The sequence below is a fragment of the Dendrobates tinctorius genome, unplaced genomic scaffold (assembly GCF_039654945.1).
Source record: "Dendrobates tinctorius isolate UK_male_01 unplaced genomic scaffold, ASM3965494v1 ptg000048l, whole genome shotgun sequence".
Classification (NCBI taxonomy): Eukaryota; Metazoa; Chordata; class Amphibia; order Anura; family Dendrobatidae; genus Dendrobates; species Dendrobates tinctorius.
The window spans coordinates 27,286,822-27,301,888 of NW_027361716.1; the positions used below are offsets into that span (position 1 = coordinate 27,286,822).

Here is a 15,067-nt window from a genome sequence, read left to right on the forward strand (position 1 = left end):
GGCACTGGACTGTGGGATGGAGGATATTTATGACGGGTATATGGGCACGGGCCTATGGGATGGTGGATATGTATGACGGGTATATGGGCACGGGACTATGGGATGGAGGATGTGTATGATGGGCACGGGACTATGGGATGGAGGATATGTATGATGGGTATATGGGCACAGGCCTATGGGATCATGGATATGTATGATGGGTATATGGGCACGGGACTATGGGATGGAGGATAATTATAATTTGCTATAACTAACCACAGTTAGTTACTATGCCCAGGCAGCGCCGGGCTCTTCAGATAGATATATATATCGACCCCCCTAATTTTGCCACAAAAAAACTGGGAGAACTTATTGACTCGAGTACAAGTCTAGGGTGGAAAATGCTCCATAGATTATTCCCCCATATGCTGCCCCCATAAGAAGCTCAAAATCGATTGTTCCCCCATATGCTGCCCCCAGAAGAAGCTCCATAGATTGTTCCCCCATATGCTGCCCCCATGCTGCTGCTGCATGTAAAAATAATTAAAAAAAAAAAAGACATACTCACCTCTCCGTCGCTGGGTGTCAGATTCTCACCTGTCCTGCGTCCATGGCTGCTCACCGCTATCTGCCACGTCATCAGTCAGTGACGTTCAGACTGCAGGGGGAGCGGCGCGCACTAACCACGCCACCGCACCCTCTGCTGTCTGAAGTCACTGACCGATGACAGACAGCAGCAAGCAGCCATGGACGCAGGACAGGTGAGTATCGCTATACTTACCCGTCCTGACGCTGTGTCTTGAGCCCCCAGCTTCTCCGCGCTCTCTCTTCCTGCCTTTAGCGGTCATGTGGTACCGCTCATTGGAACTCATGAATATGCGCATATTCATGATTTTAATGAGCGGCACCACGTGACCGCTGAAGGCAGGAAGAGAAAGCACGGGGAGAAGCTGGGGGCTCAAGACAGCGTCAGGACGGGTAAGTATGACCTGACACATCCGCCCCCTCCGACCCCCTTTGTATATGACTCGAATATAAGACGAGAGGGGGACTTATATTCGAATATATATATATATATATATATATATATATATATATATATATATATATATACACACACACACACACACATATACACACACATATATACTAGCTGAAAAGCAACTGACTGTGGTTAGTTATAGCAAATTATAATTATCCTCCATCCCATAGTCACTTGCCCATATACCCATCATACTTATCCTCCATCCCATAGTCCCATGCCCAGATACCCATCATACATATCCTCCATCCCATAGTCCCGTGCCCATATACCCGTCATACATATCCTCCATCCCATAGTCCCGTGCCCATATACCCATCATACATATTCGCCATCCCATAGTCCAATGCCCATATACCCATCATACATATCCGCCATCCCATAGTCCCGTGCCCATATACCCGTCATACATATCCTCCATCCCATAGTCCAGTGCCCATATACCCATCACACATCCTCCATCCCATAGTCCCGTGCCCATATACCCGTCATACATATCCTCCATCCCATAGTCCAGTGCCCATCACACTTCCTCCAGCCCCAAGGTCAACCATTATGACATCATAGTGAGCGGCGGGGTTTGCAACCTATGGTGACATCAGCGTCGCCATGGCAACCATTATGACATCATAATGAGGGGCGGGGCTTGATACGCACACACTTTCCCCCCCATTATGTAGATCGGGGCAAAATTGTTTGGTGAATTGGAATACGCGGGGTTATAATTTCGCCTCACAACATAGCCTAGGACCCTCTCGGGGTCCAGACGTGTGACTGTGCCACATTTTGTGGCTTTTGCTGCGACGGTGCGGATTCCAATCCCGGACATACACACACACACACACACACACACTTGAGCTTTATATATTAGACTAGCTGAAGAGCCCGGCGCTGCCCGGGCATAGTAACTAACTGTGGTTAGTCATAACAAGTTATAATTATCCTTCTTTCCATAGTCCCGTGCCCATATACCCATCATACATATCCACGATCCCATAGGCCCGTGCCCATATACCCATCATACATATCCTCCATCCCATAGTCGAGTGCCCATATACCGATCACACGTCCTCCATCCCACAGACCCATGCCCATACACCCATCATACATATCCTCCATCCCATAGTCCCGTGCCCATATACCCATCATACATACAGTTGTGACCAAAAGTATTGACACCCCTGCAATTCTGTCAGATAATACTCAGTTTCTTCCTGAAAATGATTGCAATCACAAATTCTTTGGTATTATCTTCATTTAATTTGTCTTAAATGAAAAAACACAAAAAAGAGAATGAAGCAAAAAGCAAAACATTGATCATTTCACACAAAACTCCAAAAATGGGCCAGACAAAAGTATTAGCACCCTCAGCCTAATACTTGGTTGCACAATCTTTAGCCAAAATAACTGCGACCAACGGCTTCCAGTAACCATCAATGAGTTTCTTACAATGCTCTGCTGGAATTTTAGACCATTCTTCTTTGGCAAACTGCTCCAGGTCCCTGATATTTGAAGGGCGCCTTCTCCAAACTGCCATTTTTAGATCTCTCCACAGGTGTTCTATGGGATTCAGGTCTGGACTCATTGCTGGCCACCTTAGAAGTCTCCAGTGCTTTCTCTCAAACCATTTTCTAGTGCTTTTTGAAGTGTGTTTTGGGTCATTGTCCTGCTGGAAGACCCATGACCTCTGAGGGAGACCCAGCTTTCTCACACTGAGCCCTACATTATGCTGCAAAATTTGTTGGTAGTCTTCAGACTTCATAATACCATGCACACGGTCAAGCAGTCCAGTGCCAGAGGCAGCAAAGCAACCCCAAAACATCAGGCAACCTCCTCGTTTGACTGTACGGACCGTGTTCTTTTCTTTGAATGCCTCTTTTTTTCTCCTGTAAACTCTATGTTGATGCCTTTGCCCAAAAAGCTCTACTTTTGTCTCATCTTACCAGAGAACATTCTTCCACAAAGTTTTAGGCTTTTTCAGGTAAGTTTTGGCAAACTCCAGTCTGGCTTTTTTATGTCTCGGGGTAAAAAGTGGGGTCGTCCTGGGTCTCCTACCATACAGTCCCTTTTCATTCAGACGCCGACAGATAGTACGGGTTGACACTGTTGTACCCTCGGACTGCAGGGCAGCTTGAACTTGTTTGGATGTTAGTCGAGGTTCTTTATCCAACATCCGCACAATCTTGCGTTGAATTTTCTTTTCCGTCCACATCTAGGGAGGTCAGCCACAGTGCCATGGGCTTTAAACTTCTTGATGACACTGCGCACGGTAGACACAGGAACATTCAGGTCTTTGGAGATGGACTTGGAGCCTTGAGATTGCTCATGCTTCCTCACAATTTGGTTTCTCAAGTCCTCAGACAGTTCTTTGGTCTTCTTTCTTTTCTCCATGCTCAATGTGGTACACACAAGGACATAGGACAGAGGTTGAGTCAACTTTAATCCATGTCAACTGGCTGCAAGTGTGATTTAGTTATTGCCAACACCTGTTAGGTGCCACAAGTTACAGGTGCTGTTAATTACACAAATTAGAGAAGCATCACATGATTTTTCGAACAGTGCCAATACTTTTGTCCACCCTCTTTTTTATGTTTGGTGTGGAATTATATCCAATTTGGCTTTAGGACAATTCTTTTTGTGTTTTTACATTTAAGACAAATTAAATGAAGATAATAATAACAAAGAATTTGTGTTTGCAATCATTTTCAGGAATAAACTGAGTATTATCTGACAGAATTGCAGGGGTGTCAATACTTTTGGCCACAACTGTATCCGCCATCCCATAGTCGAGTGCCCATATACCCATCACACATCCTCCATCCCATAGTCCCATGCCCATATACTCATCATACATATTCTCCATCCCATAGACCCATGTCCATATACCCATCATACATATTCGCCATCCCATAGTCGTGTGCCCATATACCCATCATACATATCCACGATCCCATAGGCCCGTGCCCATATACCCATCATACATATCCTCCATCCCAGTCGAGTGCTCATATACCCATCATACATATCGTCCATCCCATAGTCCCATGCCCATATACCCATCATACATATTCGCCATCCCATAGTCGAGTGCCCATATACCCATCACACATCCTTCATCTCATAGTCCCATGCCCATATACCCATCACACATCCTCCATCCCATAGTCCCATTCCCATATACCCATCATACATATCTGCCATCCCATAGTCCCGTGCCCATATACCCGCCATACATATCCTCCATCCCATAGTCTAGTGCCCATATACCCATCACACATCCTCCATCCCATAGTCCCGTGCCCATATGCCCATCATACATATCCTCCATCCCATAGTCCAGTGCCCATATAACCATCACACATCCTCCATCCCATAGTCAGCCATTATGACATCATAATGAGGGGCAGGGCTTGATACACACTTTTTCCCCCATTATGTAGATAGGGGCAAAATTGTTTGGTGAATTGGAACGCGCGGGGTTAAAATTTTGCCTCACAGCATAGCCTATGACGCTCTCGTGGTCCAGACGTGTGACTGTGCCAAATTTTTTGGCTTTAGCTGCGACGGTGCGGATGCCAATCCCGGACTTACACACACCCACACTTGAGCTTTATATATTTTATATATTAGATTACAAAAAAAAGAGCAAATGCTAAAGTTTGGGTATCCAGGATAATTAGAACCTAAAGTATCACTGCTTGCTTTTTGTAGCCAACCAATAGTCTTTTCAATTCTTGTTTGAGGGATTTTCATCCATTCTTTCTTGGAAAATTCTGCCAGTTCTAAGATTCCTGAGTTGTCTTGCATACACTGCTATTTTGATGTCTAGCCACAGATTTTCAAAGAAGTTCAGATCAGGAGACTGAGGGCCATTGTAAAGCCTTCAGCTTGCACCTTTTGAGAAAGTCTATTGTGGATTTTCATGTGCGTTTAGGATCATTATTCATTTGTAAAAGTAATCCTCTTATGTTTGCATCAAGAACTTGTTGAAATTTCATCGAATCCATTCTTCCCTTTACTCATGAAATGTTCCCCGTGCCACTGGTTTCAACACAACCCAAATTGATTCACCATTAATGGGTTGGCGAAATGTTCTTTTTCTGAAATTCTGTGCCCTTTTTTCTCTACACATACCTTTATCATTGTGACCAAACACTTCTATGCAAACCCCTTAACGACTGCCAATACGCCTTTTAACGGTGGTAGTTAAGGGTACTTTAGCCACAGCGCCGTGAATTAATGGCGCTGAGGAAAAAGTATATAGCGCCCCCCAAAGTCGGAGTTTCTCCGGGATCTCGGTGCCCGGGTGTAGCCAAGACTCTAGAGAACATGATTCAGGTCGGTATTTACCGACCCCAGGGGTGCGGTCTCCGTTATTAACCGTATAATGGCGACCGCAAAAAAAATAGAATTAGATTTACCGGTAATTCGGTTTCTAGGAACCTTCCACGACAGCTACATCGGAGGATGTCTTCCCTGCCCTAAAAGGGGACAGGAACACAAAGAGGTTAAATACCCCTCCCCTTCCTGCAACCATCAGTGTTTTCCTGGACACCAGTATGAATAGTTACCACCAAAGTGCAGGAATCATCCAATAAGATTATCAGAAAGGGAGGGAAATTAGTGCTGTTGTGGAAGGTTCCTAGAAACAGAATTACTGGTAAGCCTAATTCTATTTTCTCCAGTCACCTTCCACGACAGCTACATCGAAGTAATACCAACAGCTAATTTCTCTAGGGGGGATCACGGCCTGCAGCACTTGTCGGCCAAATGTTACATCCCCATTGAAATTTAGCCTGTAACGCCTAGTGAACGTATGGATGGACGACCAGGTGGCAGTTCTGCATATCCGCTCTGACGAAGCATTCCCCTTTTTTGCCCATGATGTTGATATTGCACGGGTAGAATGTGCCCTCAGTGAGGCGGGTGGAGCCAGCTTCTGTGATGCGTAGGTCAGGCAGATAGATTGTGTGATCCAATTCGCGATCGTGTTCTTTGACGCCTTCTTGCCCTAATTTCATCATGAGAACTGGATGAATAAATTCTGGTGAATGCGCTAGGCTTCACTCTATTGTCGGTAGACAGGACCACTCTGCAAATGTCGAGAGTGTGGAAGGTCTTTTCCTTAGGGTTGGAAGAGCTTGAGCCGAATGAGGACAGTACAATGAAAGTTTGAGTAGAAAGGTGCGATCTAATCTCAAGATAATATTATCTGTAATGATTGCAAGGTAAGCTTCTTGAATTGACAGGGCCTGTAATTCTCCTATACGTCTAGCCGCAGTAATTGCGACTAAGTAAGAGGACGGTTAAAGGGTTAGGTTTTCATGGTCATGGAATCTAGAGGCTCAAATGGATCTTAGGTTAGGGTTTTGAGCACAGTGTTGAGATCCCAAGGAGGCCCATGACTGCAGAGCTTAGGACGAATCCTGGCTGCCGAAGCCATAAAATCGTTAAATCCAGCGGTGGCTGGCCAGGTCAAGATCAAAAAAGTTGCTAAGAGCTGATATTTATACCTTTAGTGTGCTGGGGATAAGGCCCTGTTCTAGACCTTTTGTAAACGTCTAGGGTCTGTGCTGTGCTGCACTGGGATGGAAGGGATCAGGGGTGCCTGGAAAGCACCAGGGCGTAAACCTTTTCCCATACCTTGGCATAGATGACCTGGGTTATTGGTTTTTGGCTTTCCTGAAGGGTTTGGAGTACCCTATCCGAGAGCCATATGGCTCTTAGGAATACGGCCTCAACCATGCTGCCAGGTTCCATTTGCCTACGTCTGGGTGTAGCAGAGGACCCTGGTGAAGGAGGTCGCCCTTTTTGGGGTAGAAGCCAGGGCCTTCCTGGGCCATGGCAAGTAGGGCACTGTACTAACTTCTTCCGGGCCACAGAGGGGCGATTAGTATTGTGTCAGTCCGTCTGGATTTCCTGAGATGTTTTTTTGCCCGCATCGGTGTTGGTGGGCAGGTATATGCGAGGTTGGAATCCCACCATTGGGTGAAGGGCATCTATTCCTTGCACTCCGTCCATGTGGTTGAGGGAGACGAATACCCCTGTCTTCGCATTTTGCCTGTTGGCGACTAGGTCCACCTCCGCCCCATCTTGAGGCTGGGGACATGAATACCGTCTGGTCCAAGCGCCACTCCTCCGGATGAACGTCTTCTCGACTGAGGAAATCTGCCTGGGTGTTGTCTGATCCTTTCAGATGCACTGACTAGGTGAAGATCCTTGCTGCTATTGCCTTCAGACCGGCGTACTTCGTACCCCTTTGGCTGGAGATAGGCCACTGTGGTCATGTTGTCCGAGTAGATGCAGTTGTGACGATTTTGGATTAGCGATGATGACGTCTTTTAGCGCTTTTCCTACCGCCTTCAGTCCTCTCAGCTTTGAAGAACTGGTGCTGATGCTCGGCAGCCATCGCTTCTGAAAATAGGATCTCTCTACTACTGCACCCCAGTCTCATTGGCTGGCATCTGAGCGGAGTGTTTTCAGGGGAAGCTAAATCCGGCTGACTCCCTTCTGAAGATTTCGGTAGTTCAACCACCACCTCAGGGCCGGTTTAACCTGACCAGGGAGAGGAATCCTTCAGGACAATGGAATTTGTCACCGCGTAGGCCAGGCGGATCCTGGAATGTAAAAGCAGGAGGCTTTGCAGAATTTGGGTGTGGGCCTGAGCGCAAGAAACCGCCTGGGTGCATGGGGTCAGAGATCCTAGAGCATACATTGACTGAGGGTCGGTGCCCGCTGGTCCTGAACCAGGTTCTTTTGTGGACAAGGTCGACCTGACAAACCTTAGGTAGGAAGGGTGTCTCTCCCCTTGAGTCCGAGAGAACTCCCAGAAGCTTCCTTCTCGTGGAGGGATAGACGAGGTTCGGTAGCCAACCCAGGGATCTTAATATCCCCGGGGTCTTTCCTACGTCCATCTTCTGACATGAGATAGATGGTATAGAGGAAGTCGTCCAGATATGGGATAACGCCTATCTCCTGGCGCCGGATGAAAATCACTGCTTCCACCATGATCTTGGAGAGATACATGGTCGGATGGATTGGCACATGGTAATATGCACCCTTCAGATCTACCGTTGCCATTACCCAGTTCTGTCCGATGAGCAGGACTGCCCCTGATTGACTCCATTTTGAATTGCTTGTACCGGACCGATTCATTTAATGGCTTCAGGTTTATGATGATTCGTTTTTTCTCTGATGGCTTCGTCACCAGGAAGGGACATGCGTAATGGCCATGTCCTCCCACTTTGGCACCCCCCGCGTTCTACCGGAGCAGATCTCTTGGTAAGGAGCCCTGAAGGGAGGTTCCCCCTAAGAATTACGGGGAAGGACTCTCGAACCCAATTTTTAGTCCATCTCGTATGGTACGGTGGACCCACTTATTTGTGGAGATGGACTGCCAGCGGGTGAAAAAAAGAGCGAGAGACGACCCCCAACCGGGCGTCATTGCTTATCTGGGGTCTGTTGATGGTTAGGGACAAGGATGTTCCTGCCCTTGCCCCCCTATACTCTTCCTGAGTATGTCAACAGGACCAGGGATTCCCAGCCAGTCTCTCATGCCAGTACTGGCCCAGCTTCAAGCTGCTTAGCGGCTGTGATCTGACAAGGGCATGCAAATTCAGCTTAGAATAGCTGTTGACAGAGGTTTGGTCATGGGAGGGACGAAAAGTCAGTCTCCAAGGATTTCTATGTTCCGGAAGAGATCCTTTTGTCTGAAGCTTTGTCCAGGATGTTATCCAGGACAGGCTTGAACACATAGTGGCCCTGGAAGGGGATGGCGCACCATTTGGAGATAAGTCGCCTCCCTTAGGATTTTAACCAGGGCACTCCTCTAGAGGAGTTAGAAAGGACGGCCGCTTTTGCGGCTACCCGGACCTGGGGAGAGCAGTCACGCTCAGCCTAGAAGAGCCGGTGCATTAAAGAATTACCCGAGACCTGCGAATTATAGGCTGGTCTTCCGCCCTGGTCCCGGCCTGGTCTCAAGTTGTTTGGCTACCGCCAGCGGAAGCATTGGCTAGGAACCTCGTTGCTTTCTGCAGTAGGGGTAGGGCGTCAGGTATCTTTTCCCCTGAGGTGCCCTGAGTCTGTGCGTAATCAGAGACAGGGCATGAGAAAGCTATATTAGCTTCTAGCATATTGGTAGAGGTGTCCCAGGACTTCCTCTCTCAAAATATATATAATATATTGTGAGGTAGCGCTGTCATTCAAGGTTGGGGGACACTCGCTTGGCAGCCACACAATCAGATCCAGCTCGGGTTTTCATAAGCCATAACAGTCCATGAGGTTTATTTCTCATCATAGACCACAGCAGCAATATACAACAGTGTAGCGTCCATTATATAGCTTCACATTACAGCATAGCGTCCATTAAACAGGCTATTTAGCCCCAGGGTTATCTCACCCACGTCAGGGTTCCCATATGGCTGTTTCTCCAGGCTGCAGACATCCACTCATTCCTCAGGGACTCTCAGACGCTGGCCGCCATTACACACACAGCCGCTCCACAGGCTGTTAGTGAGGAGATCCTTATCCTCACGGGACCTTCCAAACTGGACCAATCAGGTCCCAGCATTCAACTCCATGTGACCTAACCTGGCCACATTATATGGTCCATAGCCACGCCCACCGGGTCACACGACTATGACCTCACCACAGGTCCTTCACACAGACATATATACTTTACAATAGCGTTCATAAACATACATATGTCTCTCTCTCAAGGTCACCCACCTTGAGATACATAATGGCTCTTCAACCACTCACACTCTTGGGACATCCACACAGCGCCCCCTAGTGGACACAGTGGTCATTACACCACATACCCCGCCCCTCTGTTCAAACTTGTGGGGTTGAACACACAATCTTACACCAGGATCTCGAGACCGGGCACTCATCACACCTTGCCCCACAGGTCGAGAGAACCGTCTCCATCTGTCATACGGCCTCATCTCTGCGTTAGGCCTCCCCCGCCCCCAGCGGTCAAAATATCGGTCATTGTCTTTGACCCTCCAGTTGCAATCTGTCTGCGTCATCAGACACTGTTTAGTCACCACCCTCCTAGAGTGCGCTTCGTCACCTGACCGTTCTCCCACTGACCGGCTCTCCCAGTTGGTAAAGTCATCAGTCTTAATCTGTCCTACTGTCTGGCCTGAGTCTGACTCATTCAGAGTCTCACAGGAACAGCGGTCTCTCAGCCTCGCACGGCCCGTCGAACTGCCACTTGCTGACATTCTTTGGCCACCTGCCATGTCACTACTTGGAGGAACCCTTCGGGTCCTTATATCTTGGGTTGGAGGCGGCCGCCACCTGGTATTCTGTACTTCTTTATTAATTTGCTGACAGTCCAGCCTCAACTGCTCAATTTCTTGCAGGTACCCCACTCGATACTCCACGAGCATCTGAAAGTCTCTCAGGCTCTCCATGGAGCCAACCACGATGATGGGAATTCTACCCACTTCACTGGATACCGGGTCTTCATTATCAGGAGGGATCCTCACCACACCGGAGATATTCAAGAGGTCTTGCATCACCTTCCCGGATCTTCCAATGATTCTCCCAATCAGAACTTTGGGTACCGGAACCACATCTTTCCGCAAACCCCGCCGATCCATAGCCTCTCTTGCTATCTCTAGGCGTCGAGCAGCCTTCACATTACTCTGCCTAACCAATTGTTTGACACGTAGACACTGCAAATGCATCTCTTTCAGGACAGCTACTCGGTTTGATGTATCTTCTCTGGCTGATACTATCACTAACTGCCGAGTCTCAGGTGCCCAGTGCACCTCACACGCCTTGACCGCCTCTTTGAAAGCCTCATGCACACCTTCCTCAGCACAGGCTTCTTGCATGTCCGCTGGTACATCAATCACAGACTGGAAGGTCGTGGTCTTGCTCTCTTCTTGGACCGAAGGCTCTGGCTTTACCACGGACACTTCCCTCACTACAGTTGCCCCGACCGGGTGACTGTCTTCTTTAGTTCTTAACTCACCAACTTCACACGATGGGATCACTTCATGACCCTTGGCCACGATGGCTACTGGCAGTTCTGTCTTATTATCATTCGCACTCACCCGCGGTAAGTCTTTGTCCAACTTCTCTCGCAGAAGACTTTTCACTACTCCTCTAATTTCCTGCATCTCTTCCTTGAGGTTCTTGTTCACACTTTGCCAGGTGGACAGGTGACCTCTGAGCTCCAAGACTTCTTTCTCGAGCTCCTCGACCCTGTGCTCGGCAGTTTGCCTCAGGACTCTCTCTCGTTTAACCTGTTCTTCTGCCTCATCCCTGAGGGCCTTATTCAGTTCTTGCCACGTTACCATATGACCTTTGAGTTCAGAGACTTCTTTCTCTAGAGCCTCTGGTCTGTGCTCCCTGTCTCTCTCAGAGCCAGTCACCCCCAGAGATTGAGTCACCCCGACCTGCTGAATCACCCCTCCAGTTACTCACTAACCGTGTGACTACTTCAGCCGTCTTATCCATCATGTCAGCGTCAGATTTGTCACGAGATGTCCGGTTCGTCTGTGGGGCTGACGTACCCCTTTTCCCAGTCACTTCCACCTCTGACCTCTCCACGTCACGAGCCGTCACCGTCTTAATATCTGTTAGCCCAACCGTAGGAACGTCTCCCACCTCGTACCATAGGTCATCCAACACGACAAAGTCCCGGCCGCCCTCCAAGGTATACACTAAGTCTGGTGGTATCCCGCCACCTTGGAACTCACTGCCTCCGGGCCCCTCAAACACCACTCTGTCTAGCAAATAGTTCACCGTGACCCCATGTTTACAGCGAACCTGGGCCATTTTCTCGGTCAGACAGAAAGTGAGAGGAGTTCCTACCAGAGTCACCTGACACTTAGAGTCCAACCGTCCCGAGATTGCTTCCCAGTGCAACATCACTGTACACACTTGCGGCCCGTCATGCTCCGGAAAGTATATCCCACATTCTGGAAACGACATACATGTACACTGCAGTTTCCCAGACATACCCACTGAGCCAACCAGTGCTGCCATTTCTTCCACCTCGGCCCCTTTCTGGACCACCACCCCAATTTGGGTTACCACCTCCTTCTGAGACTCCACCCCCTTTTGGGACTCCACTTCTTTTTTGGTTACCACCCCAATTTGGGTCTCCACCCCCTTTTGGGCTACCACCCCTATTTGGGTCGCCGCCCCTTTTGGGACTCCACCCCTTTTCGGGATCTCCCCATGACTGTTATACCGGTCTTCACAGACCACAGTTCACACCACACAGTTTATGTCTCTCACGATACCAGACAAGTCCTTGCTGGCACCACCACAACTCCTGCTGTCACCGATCACCGGCTGCTGTTCACACACACAGCGGCTGGAGTCACTGCAGCTCCTGCTGCGCTGTCTTCGTGGACCACAGCCACATCAAGCCGCTTGTCACCTTCTTGACTCCCACTGAGCCACCGCAGGCTGAGTCGAGAGAAAAGAAAAAAAAACACCACAAAAAACTCAAAAACTCACATGTCCTGACTGTGTGCTATTCAGGACGCTCCTGTCTCCACCTGAGACCGTCCAACACACAGGGAGCACCGGGTGCGATTCAGGGAGCGACCCTCCTCCCAGGGTCTCCCACACACCGGCCTCACCAGGTCCAGGGGCTCGGCAGGTGCTCTTCAGGACATCTGTCTCTGCCTGAGACTGCCAAACACTCGCGCCTCACCAGGTCCAAGGTCACACCACGTGCTCCTGGGATCCGACTCTGCTCCCAGGGCTGACCCTCCAGGACCTTTCCTCACTGAACGCTCCAGGTACACTGTTTGCCTCACTGACCCAGGTCAGCACCACACAAACACCAGTCCGTTTCTCCTGTGTTGCCCACACAGGTACTCGGGTACCTCTTCTCCGCAGAGGCACCCTAGCAATTACCAGTCTCTTTCTCCTGGGGAAGTGGCCGCACTGGGCTCACCAATCCAGACAGTGCCTTACTCACTAGGCTGCCCCTCGGTTTCCCGAACCACAGTCGGACAGTGGCTTCCCCACTTGCAGGCCGTCACAGGCTCTGCTCACACATGGCCGGTCAGCAGCACATCACACGGCTTCCACAACCGTCAGCCCTCCTGGCTCAGCGTTGCTCTTTGCCACCGGATTTTGCAGTCCTTATCCGTTGCTCCCAGCAGCAAGGCTACACCACTGCCCGCATTTTCCACCAATTGTGAGGTAGCGCTGTCATTCAAGGTTGGGGGACACTCGCTTGGCAGCCACACAATCAGATCCAGCTCGGGTTTTCATAAGCCATAACAGTCCATGAGGTTTATTTCTCATCATAAACCACAGCAGCAATATACAACAGCGTAGCGTCCATTATATAGCTTCACATTACAGCATAGCGTCCATTAAACAGGCTATTTAGCCCCAGGGTTATATCACCCACGTCAGGGTTCCCATATGGCTGTTTCTCCAGGCTGCAGACATCCACTCATTCTTCAGGGACTCTCAGACGCTGGCCGCCATTACACACACAGTCGCTCCACAGGATGTTAGTGAGGAGATCCTTCTCCTCATGGGACCTTCCAAACTGGACCAATCAGGTCCCAGCATTCAACTCCATGTGACCTAACCTGGCCACATTATATGGTCCATAGCCACGCCCACCGGGTCACATGACTATGACCTCACCACAGGTCCTTCACACAGACATATATACCTTACAATAAACATTCATAAACATACATATGTCTCTCTCAAGGTCACCCACCTTGAGATACACAATGGCTCTTCAACCACTCACACTCTTGGGACATCCACACAGCGCCCCCTAGTGGATACAGTGGTCATTACACCACTATATATATATATATATATATATATATATATATATTTATATATATTTATTTATATATATATATATATATATATATATATATATATATATATATATATATATATATATATATATATATATATATTTATCTCGATCCATTGGATCTTGGAGCAGGGAGGAGCCCTCAATGGGATAGGCTTTTTTTTTTTTAAGGGAGGCCTCCTTTTATGGAGGATCAGATTCTGTACGTTCTCGTGTACAGGACACCTTCTTTGGGCTTCAGCCCAACATCTTGGCCTGTACCGTGTATTTAACTTCTTCCTCTTCTAACCCTATGGTGCTCTTAACCATACTGATTAGCTCACCCATATTCTCGGAACCAAGTGATATTTTTTGTTACCTGGTTTTAGGGGTGGACGTGGAAGAGGAACCCTCAATCTCCCGAGCGTCCTCTGAATCCGTGGACTGAATTTCGCCTGAATCTGAGTCAGATTCCATCGGAGCTTTCTTCCTCCTCCTAGAGGGAGGCGGTCTGGGAGAAGGGAGCCATGGAGGAGTGAACAGTCAGTGTCAGGCAGGTGTCTTACCTGGTGATCTCCTCACCCGGACCTTGAAAGATCGAGGGTCCAGCGTTGTTTGTGCACCTCCTCCTCCCCTTGGCCCAATGGGGGGAACCACATGAGGACGCCCCAGAATGTGACCGCCGGTCCAAGGAGTAACGCGCCCCCCCCCCCGGTGCGCGTGCTCCACCGTGGAATGCATAGGGACAGACCAGAAGTGACGCGCGCCCCTAAACGACGCGCGACCCAGTGGAAAGCCCAGTAACGCCCGAAGTGGAGGAACGCCACCCCCGGCCAGCGTGAGCCCCCAGGAACCGGCAGCACGGAGGAGGAAGCCGGGGAGCTATCTGGAGGCCCCCGGCGCGCACATCACCGCCTCGCTTTACCCCCGAAAGAGGCGCAGGAGAGGCGGGAGAGTCCCGAGTCCCACCATGCAGGCGGAGACGGGAGCAGCCACCGGAGGAGAGCAAGGCCCCCGTCCTCGGCTGCCCGGCATCTGACAGGTATCCCAGCTGGTACTGGACATGGGGTGCTCCCGATTGCAGGCCACGGCAGCACCATCGTAGACCTCTTCATGCCCCATAGGGGACAGGAAAACACTGGTGGTTGCAGGAAGGGAAGGGGTATTTAACCTCTGTGTTCCTGTCCCCTATTAGGGCGGGGAAGACATCCTCCGATGTAGCTGTCGTGGAAGGTGACTGG

At 49.4% G+C, this 15,067-nt stretch overlaps 1 protein-coding gene across 3 annotated transcripts in view; it reads right to left on the reverse strand.

The window, feature by feature from the left end:
- Positions 1–15,067, reverse strand: part of EDC4 (enhancer of mRNA decapping 4) — a 634,971-nt gene that overhangs the window by 483,679 nt on the left and 136,225 nt on the right. The gene's annotated exons all lie outside the window — the stretch shown is intronic.